Genomic DNA, 12,633 nt, shown 5'->3' with positions numbered 1-12,633 from the left:
TCCACACAGTGCTTGTAATTAATAATGTCATGCAGCAGTTAGCTCTGCAGCCCTGTAGGATCCAACAGCAAAAAGCTGTATCATCAAATCTTTCCGCGCTTTGCTGATGAATATTTCACCCCATTGACAGAATTAGTAGTAAACCCGAGGGTCTTCCAACTTATGTGGCCTCGCAGTGAAAAATAATAATGTAGACTGATCACAAAGTGAAAACAATATCACTATATTTGCTTTGTACATTTTTAAAGTAGCCTGGAGCAATAAGCAGCGTGTATGTTGTACAGAATACATAATCCTCCAAGGATTCTTCCCGCAGCTTTCTCTAGTTTTAAGTATCGGATCTGATGTACTGTTCCCCAAACCGTATTTTCACTTTGTTGAAAGCACGACTCCGTGCATGCTCTCCTGCACCAACTCGTTTTGTCCCGACAATCTTTATTCTTGATCCCCCGAGAATTCTCAGCTCTCCAAGATTGCTCGGACCTCTCCCTGAATTGAACCAATTCCAAGGACGTCCACCACTCCATTCAACCCCCACTAATAAAGTTTATTTATTAGTGTCACAGTTAGGCTTACATTAACACTGCAATGAAGTTACCATGAAAATCTCCTAGTCGCCACACTCCGGCGCCTGTTCGGGTACAAAAGACATGCAGGTTAGGTGCATTGGCCATGCTAAATTCTCCCTCAGTGTACCTGAACAGGCGCCGGAGAGTGGCGGCGAGGGGATTTTCACAGTGACTTCATTGCAGTGTTAATGCAAGCCTACTTGTGACACTGATAAATAAACTTTAAAAACTGTATTAGTGAGGACTGAATGGAGTGGTGGACATCCTTGGAATTGATTCAATTCAGGCAGAGGTCCAAGCAATCCTGATGGGCCGAGAACCCGGAGGAAACCCACGCAGACACGGGGAGAACGTGCAGATTCCGCACAGACAGTGACCCAAGCCGGGAATCAAACCCGGGTACCTGGCGCTGTGAAGCAGCAGTGCTAACCACTGTGCCACCATAGGGGGATGGCGGTGGCCGGAGGGAAAAAACAGACAATACTCCTGACAGTGCAGCACTCCTACAGTACCGGCGTTGCCACTAGCTATGTGACGCGCTCAATTTTCTGGAGTGGGAGTTGAAGCCAGAATGATGTGACTGAGCAGCAAGACTGCTGCCTACAGGTGCCACAACTACCTTCCAAGCTGTCAGAGTGCAACCTCAGATCAAAGCAGATTACTCGGGTTGCATGCTACTCAAAGCCCACCATTTCCTGTTATTTTTCAAGGAGGAAAAAAAATATTTTTTTAGATTTACCACCAAAACTGACAGCACACTTTCTCTGATCATGCCCATGACAGCATTAGTGCAAAGGGCAAGTAAGACAGGACTTATTTATAGAAATTTTTAAAAACTTGCATTTAAAAAGGTGCTGTAAAAAAAAAATGCAACTAGGGGGGCAATCTTACCTTCTTGCCCTGCTGGTCCTCTCTGCAACCAACAATCAGAGGGAGTGGGGCGCTGCACACTCTGCAACCGGCCGGCCCATGGTGGGGGGGGGGGGGGGGGGGGGAGACAGTGACAGGTTTCCCTGTTCAATTTTATTGTATAGAACAGAGAGATCTGCGCATGTGCAGTGGCGCTCTCTGCTGTAATCTGCCAGCTTTTGGTGAGCTGCTCCCCTGCTGGCAGGAAACAGATCTAACTTCATTTTTTGCTCAGAGTTGGATTTTTAACTCGCCCAAAATAACAGGCGCGATTCTCTCCCGTTTGCACGATCGTTCGGCATTTAGAATTTATTTTGGTAAGATTGCCCCCTAAAATGCTCCAAGGCATCCCACAGAAGCATTACCAGACAAAATCTGAGGGGAGGCAGCGGCATAGTGGTATTACCACTGGTCGTGTAATCCTGAAACCCAGGGTTCGAATCCCACCACAGCAGATGGTGAAATTTGAATCCAATAAAAATCTTGAATTAACAATGACCACGAAACCACTGTCGACTGTCGCAAAAGATAATGAAGGAAATATGCCAGACTTACCCGATCTGGCCTACGTGTGATTCCAGTCCCTGCCCTCTGAAATGGCCAAGCAAGTTGCTTGGTACAAGGGTAATTACCCAATGAGTAACGGAAAAACATGGCCACTTCAGGACAGGGTGAACAAGAGAGTTTTTAAAAGGCGCATTTTCAAGGAAGAGGCAATGGAGAGAGAGAAATCCAAAAGGTTTGGTCCAGGTAGCTCCACCAATGGTAAGAGTAAAATCGGATCTGCACGAGAGGCAAGAATTTGAGGAGCACACAAAGATAGAATCATAAAATCCCTACAGCGCAGAAGGAAGCCATTTGGCCCATCGGGCCTGCATCAACTCTCTGAAAGAGCATCATACCAAGGTTTTAGCCCTGTAACCCCATATATTACCCCACTAATCCCCCTAACCTACACATCTTGGGATACTAAGGGGCTATTTTGGTGAGCTTGGGTCTCGCCCCCCTCCCCTGCTGGCAGGAAACAGATCTTGCTTCATTTTTTGCTCAGAGTTGGATTTTTAACTCGCCCAACATAACAGGCGCGATTCTCTCCAATTTGCATGGCCAATCCACCTAACCAGCACATCTTTCAGACTGTGGGAGGAAACCGGAGCACCCAGAGAAAACCCACGCAGACATGGGGAGAACGTGCAGATTCCACACAGACATTCACCCGAGGCTGGAATTGAACCCGGGTTCCTGATGCTGTGAGGCAGCAGTGCTAACCACCGTACCACCAAGATGTCGAGGATTATCGAGATCATGGAGGGACGAGGCCACGGAGGGATTTGGAAACGAGTGGGAGAAGCTTAAAATTGAAGTGTTGTGTTTGGGTGGCCACGGGGAAATCATCACTCGATCTCCCCCTGGGCCACCTGGGAGTATGAATTCCCCTCTTGCCCATTGGGAAAGGAGCAGCAGGAGATTAAACCAAAAGGGAGAGAGAAAATGCTGGAAAATCTCAGCAGGTCTGGCAGTATCTGTAAGGAGAGAAAAGAGCTGACATGTCGAGTCCAGATGACCCTTTGTCAAAGCACATTTATTTGCTTGAGCAGGAGATTAAAACCAGCTGCCTCTACCTGAGCCAGGCACTGTAGGTTTCGGGGCTTTGACCTGTCGTTACTGAAGCTTTATTCACTGTGTATATAAAAGGGTGTCGGTGATGGAAGACTGGCCTCGGCGAGATTATTACATGTCGCTTGACCTGAAGACATTGTAGGTCAATGAGACCCAAAAACTCCCTTCTTAAACATCAACTCTACCTCCAATCAGCTTTCATTCACCTTTATCTTTTTGTGACTCAGTGTCAGACTGTGGCCTCTCAATGCCCAGGAAGCACCGTGGGGTCTTTCACCAAGTTAAAAGGAAACAAGTTGTGTAAACAGATACTGAACAGCCAGTAAACGTTGAGGCAAGAGGAACTGAAACTTCTCTATACTGTTAAAGATTACTTCAAGGCCATTTAAACGATATAAAAACCTAATAAGCCAGACGGCCAGCAATAAATATTATCCTATATACCCACTAACCATAGTGGCACAGTGGTTAGCACTGCTGCCTCACAGCGCCGTGGACCAGGGTTCAATTCCTGCATCAGGTCACTGTCTGCGTGGAGTTTGCACGTTCTCCTTTGGGTGCTCCAGTTTCCCCTCACACTCCAAAGATGTGCGGGTTAGGTGCACTGGCCATGCTAAATTGCCCCTTAGTGTCAAGGGAATTAGCAGGGTAAGTACGTGGGGTGTTGGGAATATGGCCTGGGTGGGATTGCTGTCGGTGCAAACTCGATGGGCCAAATGGCCTCCTTCTGCACTGTAGGGATTCTATGGACCTAGCTTTGACAAAGGGTCATCTGGACTGGAAACGTCAGCTCTTTTCTCTCCTCACAGATGCTGCCAGACCTGCTGAGATTTTCCAGCATTTTCTCTTTTGATCTGTGATTCTGTTTGTGACCTTTACACAAATGTGAAATCATTCCCCATACAGTTAAAATAAAGCATTCCCTCAACTGGGTCACTGTTTATACTGTTGGCAAAACAAGCTGGGGGGGGGGGGGGGGTGGAGAATGGTGGCCTACATCTGTTCCTAACTCTTCTTACCTGTTTGGGCACACAGAGGCCAGGCTGATGCTTCGAGACTGCTGAACAGGTTTTACCACATCAAGGGGAAACTGGTTTAAACTGGAAAGCTACAAACAGGCTCTGTGACTGCTCCATGCAATGACACCGTGCAGCACAAATAATCAACCTGCACCTCTTCTCGACTAAGCCGCATAAAAGGGCTCACACCAACGCCAGTATCGTTGACTTATCGTGTGGTGCAGAGGGAAGAATTTGCGAGATTTAATCTCTGCTTGCAGCTGTAACCTAACAGCAGCCACTGAAGAAAACATTTCAGACTCGCTCCTTGGATATCAAGGCATTTTTAACGGCAGCAGTTTTAGACTAGTTAGAAAGACTCATGTGACACTCACACAGCTCGAAACCACCATCCTTGTCAGTGGATGGCACACTCACTTCCCAAGTCAGACGATGGTGGGTTCAAGTCCCACTCTGGAGACCGGAGCACAGAAAAATCCAGGCTGACACTTGTGCTGCAGAGCTGAGGGAGTGCCGCGCTGTCAGAGGGTCAGTGCTGAGGGAGCGCCGCGCTGTCAGAGGGTCAGTGCTGAGGGAGCGCCGCGCTGTCAGAGGGTCAGTGCTGAGGGAGCGCCGGGCTGGCAGAGGGTCAGTGCTGAGGGAGCGCCGCGCTGGCAGAGGGTCAGTGCTGAGGGAGCGCCGCGCTGTCAGGGGGTCAGTGCTGAGGGAGCGCCGCGCTGGCAGAGGGTCAGTGCTGAGGGAGCGCCGCGCTGGCAGAGGGTCAGTGCTGAGGGAGTGCCGCGCTGGCAGAGGGTCAGTGCTGAGGGAGCGCCGCGCTGGCAGAGGGTCAGTGCTGAGGGAGCGCCGCGCTGGCAGAGGGTCAGTGCTGAGGGAGCGCCGCGCTGTCAGAGGGTCAGTACTGAGGGAGTGCCGCACTGTCAGAGGGTCAGTACTGAGGGAGTGCCGCACTGTCAGAGGGTCAGTGCTGAGGGAGCGCCGCGCTGTCAGGGGGTCAGTGCTGAGGGAGCGCCGCGCTGTCAGGGGGTCAGTGCTGAGGGAGTGCCGCACTGTCAGAGGGTCAGTGCTGAGGGAGTGCCGCACTATCAGAGGGTCAGTGCTGAGGGAGTGCCGCACTGTCAGAGGGTCAGTGCTGAGGGAGTGCCGCACTGTCAGAGGGTCAGTGCTGAGGGAGCGCCGCGCTGGCAGAAGGTCAGTGCTGAGGGAGCGCCGGGCTGCCAGAGGGTCAGCGCTGAGGGAGCGCCGGGCTGCCAGAGGGTCAGCGCTGAGGGAGCGCCGCGCTGCCAGAGGGTCAGCGCTGAGGGAGCGCCGCGCTGCCAGAGGGTCAGCGCTGAGGGAGCGCCGGGCTGCCAGAGGGTCAGTGCTGAGGGAGCGCCGCGCTGCCAGAGGGTCAGCGCTGAGGGAGCGCCGCGCTGCCAGAGGGTCAGCGCTGAGGGAGCGCCGCGCTGCCAGAGGGTCAGCGCTGAGGGAGCGCCGGGCTGCCAGAGGGTCAGCACTGCACTGCCAGAGGGTCAGCACTGAGGGAGCACCGCACTGTCAGAGAGTCAGTGCTGAGGGAGCGCCGGGCTGCCAGAGGGTCAGCGCTGAGGGAGCGCCGGGCTGCCAGAGGGTCAGCGCTGCACTGCCAGAGGGTCAGCACTGAGGGAGCACCGCACTGTCAGAGAGTCAGTGCTGAGGGAGCGGCGCACTGTCAGCTGAGATGTTCAACTGAGATCCCACTATCCTCAGGTGAATGCAAGAGTCCCATGGTGCTGTTGAAAGAACAACAAGGGTGTTCTCTCGTGCCCTAGCCAATAATTAACCTTCAACTAAGATTACTAAAGAGAGATTACTTGATTATCACATTGCTCCTGTGGGACAGCTTACTGTGTACAAATTAGCTACCATATTTCTTGTGCTACAACAGTGACGATACTTTAAAAATGTACTTAATTGGTTATGAATAGCTTTATTATTATGTCTCGAATCTGTGAAAGGTGAGTTTTAAAATGCAACACCACCACATATCCCTATGTTTAAAGCAAAGATTTATTTGCTGAAACCAAGAGAGAAAACACCAGAAAATCTCAGCAGGTCTGGCAGCATCTGTAAGAAGATGTCTCTCCTTACAGATGCTGCCAGACCTGCTGAGATTTTCCAGCGTTTTCTCATTTGGTTTCAGATTCCAGCATCCGCAGTAATTTGCTTTTATCCAGGATTTATTTACTGAGGTTTGATTCCACTTACTTTGCTAGTCACCCTCCAATACATTACTTCGTTTCTCTTTCCTCAAAGTACAGATACTTACAGTGCCAGCCGAGTGTTCGACAGGGGAAAGCATCACACGCAAACTCAGTTGCGTCTTCATTTGCTATCCATAAACATAGTCCCTCTTCCGGGATAGAGAATTAGGGGTTGGATTACAAATGGGGAAGGGGACATCCTGGCCTACTCTCCCCCTCCCCGACCCAAGGGCACTAAGATCAACTGCAAAAAATTTCTGTAGGAAACCTGGCTTCATGACCAGTTAGTTCAGGTGTGGAGATGCCGGCGTTGGACTGGGGTAAGCACAGTAAGAAGTCTCACAGCACCAGATTAAAGTCCAACAGGTTTATTTGGTAGCACAAACCACAAGCTTTCGGAGCGCTGCTCCTTCGTCAGGTAAGTGGGAGTTCTGTCCACAAACAGGGCATATAAAGACACAAACTCAATTTACAAAATAATGGTTGGAATGTGAGTCTTTACAAGTAATCAAGTCTTAAAGGTACCAAAAATCAAGTCTTAAAAGGTACCTTTAAGACTTGATTACCCTGTAAAGACTCGCATTCCAATCATTATTTTGTAAATTGAGTTTGTGTCTTTATATGCCCTGTTTGTGAACAGAACTCCCACTTACCTGACGAAGGAGCAGCGCTCCGAAAGCTTGTGGCTTGTGCTACAAAATAAACCTGTTGGACTTTAACCTGGTGTTGTGAGACTTCTTACTGCAGCTAGTTCAGTACAGAGTAAAATAAACAATCAAACCTGGGACCTTTGTGATCTGCTATGTTTCAGCTGCTCACTGCAAAGATTTCGCTGCGCAATTTTAAAAAAAATGATTTGTGGGACATGGGCGTCGCTGGCTGGGTCAGCATTTATATCCCTCGTTGCCCTTAGACTGAGTGGCTTGCTAGGCTGTTTCAGAAGACAGTTGAGAGTCAACCACATTGCTGTGGCTCTGGAGTCACATGTAGGCCAGACCAGGTAAGGAGGGAAGATTTCCTTCCCTAAAAGGACTTTTGTCCCTAAAGGACATTAAGGGCGGCATGGTGGCACAGTGGTTAGCACTGCTGCTTCACAGCGCCAGGGACCCGAGTTTGATTCCCGGCTTGGGTCACTGTCTGTGTGGAGTCTGCACATTCCCCCTGTGGGTTTCCCCCGGCTGCTCCAGTTTCCTTCAACATCCCAATGATATGTGGGGTAAGTGGATTGGCAATACTAAATTGTCCTTTAGTGTCAGGGGGATTAGCTAGGGTAAATACATGGGGTTATGGGGATGATGCAGACTCGATGGGCCAAATGGTCTCCTTCTGCACTGTAGGACTATGAATACTCTAGTGAACCAGATGGGTTTTCCCGACAATGGATCCATGGTCATCAATAGATACTTAATTCCAGATTTTTTCAAAATTCTAATTCCATCATCTGCTGTGGCAGGATTCGAACCAGAGTCCCCAGAACATTCACTGAGTTTCTGGATTAACAGTATAGCGATAATACCACTAGGCCATATCCTTGGAGGACATTATTATGTGAGACACATTCATTTTGCTCTTATTGGTCATGTTCTTACACATTTGATGAGTGAGCTAGGCCTTGCTGGGAAACCAATAAGATGTTATGTGTAAATATGATATAGTAAGAAGTCTACAGCACCAGGTTAAAGTTCAACATGTTTATTTGGAATTATGAATGGCGGCACAGTGGCAAGCACTGCTGCTTCACAGCGCCAGGGACCCGGGTTCGATTCCCAGCTTGGGTCACTGTCCGTGTGGAGTTTGCACATTCTCCCAGTGTCTGGTGGGTTTCCTTTGAGTGCTCCGGTTTCCTCCCACATTCTGAAAGACGTGCTGGTCAGGTGCATTGACCCGAACAGGCGCTGGACTGTGGCGACTAGGGGATTTTCACAATAACTTCATTGCAGTGTTAATGTAAGCCTTGCTTGTGACTAATAAATGAACTTTACTTTCAGAGTGCTGCTCCTTCATCAGGCGAGTCACTCATCTGATGAAGGAGCAACGCTCCAAAAGCTTGTGATTCCAAATAAACCTGTTGGACTTTAACCTGGTGTTGTGAAACTTCTTACTGTGCCCACCCCAGTCCAATGCCGGCATCTCCACATCATGGCAAATGTGATATTTGAGGGAAAGAAGAAGGTGGTGGAGCTTGGACAATTTACATCACTCGCTTCTCACAAACCACATCTCACCCTTAACCAGTGGCTACTTTTAAAGAACTTGGTGGATTTGTACATTAATTGCTACTTACTGCAGCAAGATTTGATTTTCAAGTTTGCTGATGACACTATCGTCGTGGGTCAGATCTTAAGCAATGACGAGACAGAGTACAGGAGATAGAGAATCTGGTGAACTGGTGCGATGACAATAATCTCTCCCTCAATGTCAACAAAACGAAGGAGATTGTCATCGACTTCAGGAAGCGTAAAAGGAGAACATGCCCCTGTCTACATCAACGGGGATGAAGTAGAAAGGGTCGAGAGCTTCAAGCTTTTAAGGTGTCCAGATCACCAATAACCTGTCCTGGTCCCCCCATGCCGACACTATAGTTAAAAAAGCCCACCAACACCTCTACTTTCTCAGAAGACTAAGGAAATTTGGTATGTCAGCTCAGACTCTCACCAACCTTTACAGATGCACCATAGAAAACATTCTTTCTGGTTGTATCACAGCTTGGTATGGCTCCTGCTCTGTCCAAGACTGCAAGGAACTACAAAGGGTTGTGAATGTAGCCCAATCCATCTCTCAAACTAGCCTCCCATCCATTGACTCTGTCTACACTTCCCACTGCCTCGGCAAAGCAGCCAGTATAATTAAGGACCCCACGCATCCCGGACATTCTCTCTTCCACCTTCTTCCGTCGGGACAAAGATACAAAAGTCTGAGGTCACATACCAACCGACTCAAGAACAGCTTCTTCCCTGCTCCCGTCAGACTTTTGAATGGACCTACCTTGCATTAAGTTGATCTTTCTCTACACCCTAGCTATGACTGTAACACTACATTCTGCACCCTCGTTTCCTTCTCTATGAATGGTATGCTTTGTCTGTATAGCGCGCAAGAAACAATACTTTTCACTGTATACTAATACATGTTACAATAATAAATCAAATCAAAGATTCCACCTTAATAGTGTAGGTGCCATTTGAACAATGCGATCATTGTTAATTCAATGCCAAGCAAATGGTCTGGGCCATAATAAGCACAATTCAAACTGTTTAAATCTCATAACTGTGTTTAAAATTCTTGTTGGCAACTCTTAACAGCTCAACTATTTCCTTTACCTTTTCCTCGTGTCCGAATTTAATCTTTCGTCCTCTCTTTATTTCTCCTCCTCCATCGCGTTTGACTCTAATTCACACCATTTCTTTCTCAATCCTTAAATCTCATGAGGTAATGGGCTGAAAGCGTTGAGTCGATTGCTCACTGAGGTTCCAGGTTGGCCTTTGTACCTCACGCTGTGTGCACTGTTATCAGTTTAAACTTCTGATGTTGCAACATATGACGCTGCAGTTATATAGAACATTAGTTAGGCCACGTTTGGAATACTGCGTCCAGTTCTGGTCACCACACTACCAGAAGGACGTGGAGGCTTTGGAGAGTGTACAGAAAAGGTTTACCAGGATGTTGCCTGGTATGGAGGGTATTAGCTATGAGGTGAGATTGAGTAAATTAGGGTTGTTCTCCCTGGAAAGACGGAGGTTGAGGGGCGACCTAATAGAAGTTTATAAAATTATGAAGGGCATAGATAGGGTGAACAGTTGGAAGCTTTTTCCCAGGTCAGAAATGACAAACACAAGGGGTCACAAGTTCAAGGTAAGGGGGGCAAGGTTCAATATAGATATGCGGGGGACGTATTCTTTTTTACACAGAGGGTGGTGGGGGCCTGGAATGCTCTACCAAGCAAGGTGGTTGAGGCGGACACGCTAGGATCATTTAAGACTTATCTAGATAGCCACATGAACAGACTGGGAATAGAGGGATACAAACGGATGATCTAGTTAGGAACACATGATCGGTGCAGGCTTGGAGGGCCAAAGGGCCTGTTCCTGTGCTGTATTGTTCTTTGTCCTAATCAATGATGCTGCAAATGATAAATTAAGGGGGTGGCACGGTGGCAGTGGTTAGCACTGCTGCCTCACAGCGCCAGGGACCCGGGCTCGATTCCTGGCTTGGGTCACTGTGGAGTTTGCACATTTTCCGTGTCTGCGTGGGTTTCCTCCGGGTGCTCTGGTTGCCTCCCATAGTCCAAAGGTGTGCGGATAACGTTGATTGGCTATGCTAAATTGCCCCTTAGTGTCAGGGGGACCATCTAGGGTAAATGTATGGGCGTTCGGGCCAAGGTGGGATTGTGGTTGGTGCAGACTCGATGGGCCAAATGGCCTTCTTCTGCACTGTCGGATGCTATGATTCTATGTTGAAAGTTGAGGGCAAGTAGGTTTGAATGGTGTAAATTGGACTGTAGCACGAGTGTGTACCATCTGCAAGATGCACTGCAGCATCTCCAAGCCTCCTTCAACAGCACCTTCCAAACCCACTAACTTTACCATCTAGAAGGGCAAGGGGCAGCAGACACATGGGAACACCACCAGCTGCAAGTTCCCCTCCAAACCACACCCTCCTGACTTGGAAATATATCAGCCGTTACTCCACTGTCATGGGGTCAAAATCCTGGAAGCCCTTCCCCCTAACAGCACTGTGGGTGTACCTACACCACATGGACTCTAGCGGTTCGTGAAGGCAGCTCACCACCACCTCCAAGAGGGCAATTAGGGATGTGCAAAAAGCAAATCTGGCCTCAATGACACCCCCATCCTGTGAAGGACCAGGTTAAAAAAAATAAACCCTTTCCAGGCAAGTCTGCCCCATTGCCATGAAGAAATTCTGCAAGCACATTGGTAATTCAGATACCTGTACTGCTGCCTGATTCTAAACTCTGCCTGTCCCAATTTCAATTTGCAGTGGAGATTGAATTAAAAACAAAATTCAGGCTGCCGGCATTGGGAAAGGAAACATTTTCTCTTTCACAACCTCGCATGAACATGGAGAAATGTCCTGACCAGGTTAAAACTGGCTGGTTGCAGAACAAGGTTTCTTTCACTCCAGCTTAGAAATTTCATTGCCCCCAGAAACAGGAGCTCGACAGGGTCATCACAGGACCAGGTTAAATTTGTGCCAGGGTCACAGTAAAACGACCCACTCCTGTATGCAATGCAATCTGCAGTTACGCCTCTTTCCAAACATTGCCTTGTCCCCTTAGATCCCGAGATCTGAAACCTCCTACAACCCCCGAGATCTCAGTGCTCCTCCAAGTCTTCCTGAGCCTCCCCCGATCGCCACTCCTCCACTAGTGGTCATCCCTCCAGCTGCTTAAGCAATAAGCTCTGGAATTCACGCTACCAAGCCTCTCCGCCAACCTCTCTCCATTAAGACACTCAAAACCTACCTCTACATTCTCCCTCAGTGTACCTGAACAGGCGCCGGAATATGGCGACCAGGGGATTTTCACAGTAACTTCATTGCAGTGTGAATGCAAGCCTACTTGTGACTTATAAATAAACGTTAACCTCTTTGACCAGTTGGCTACTTGTCTTCCCATCTCGAGGCATCTGCCACAAACAACTTTGGCATTTTTTTTCCTACATTAACAAGTGCTGTTCTTTAGCAACAAGGCTCAGATTCTGCCCTCGTGCGTGCAAGAGGTATCCTGTTCCCACTCAGAATTATTTGCCCATATCAGCTCTGCTGTGTTTACCAGGGGATTGGAGGGGATTATGAAAGGGGAGAGAGCGAGAGAAGGCATGGTGATGGAGGGATTTGAACATAAACGATAAGAATGTTTTATTTCAGTGCGCTGCCGGGTCAGGAGCCAAATAGGTCAGTGAGAACTTTGTTCATAAGCTTTTTAAAAAAAGTTTATTTATTAATGTTACAAGTAGGCTTACATCAACACTGCAATGAAGTTACTGTAAAAATCCCCAAGTCGCCACACTCTGGCGCCTGTTCGGGTACATTGAGGGAGAAGTTAGCTTGGCCAATGCACCTAACCAGCACATCTTTCGGACTATGGGAGGTAACTGGAGCACCCGAAGGAAACCCACGCAGACACGGGGAGAACGTGCAAACTCCACACAGACAGTGACCCAAGCCGGGAATCGAACCCAGGTCCCTGGCGCCGTGAGACAGCAGTATTAACCACTGTGTCGCCCGCCACCTTCTTTTGATAATGGAATGGAGGGGAAGGGTCCAGCTAAGAGGAACTAC

General features: G+C 48.6%; 1 protein-coding gene across 3 annotated transcripts in view; it reads right to left on the bottom strand.

Moving 5' to 3' along the window:
- LOC144495960 (myelin basic protein-like) overlaps positions 1-12,633 on the bottom strand; it is a 186,975-nt gene that overhangs the window by 117,925 nt on the left and 56,417 nt on the right. Inside the window, exon 1 of one of the 3 annotated variants that reach the window (XM_078216860.1) lies at positions 9,654-9,802. The exons of the other annotated variants lie outside the window; for them this stretch is intronic. The gene's annotated coding sequence lies outside the window, so the exon portion shown is untranslated. Of the gene's footprint in view, positions 1-9,653; positions 9,803-12,633 lie in introns of those variants that run through there. 3 annotated transcript variants of the gene reach the window in all.

This window comes from Mustelus asterias, chromosome 7 (assembly GCF_964213995.1).
Source record: "Mustelus asterias chromosome 7, sMusAst1.hap1.1, whole genome shotgun sequence".
Classification (NCBI taxonomy): Eukaryota; Metazoa; Chordata; class Chondrichthyes; order Carcharhiniformes; family Triakidae; genus Mustelus; species Mustelus asterias.
The sequence above is the reverse complement of the archived record's forward strand: the minus strand, read 5'-3'. Positions and strand labels throughout refer to the sequence as shown.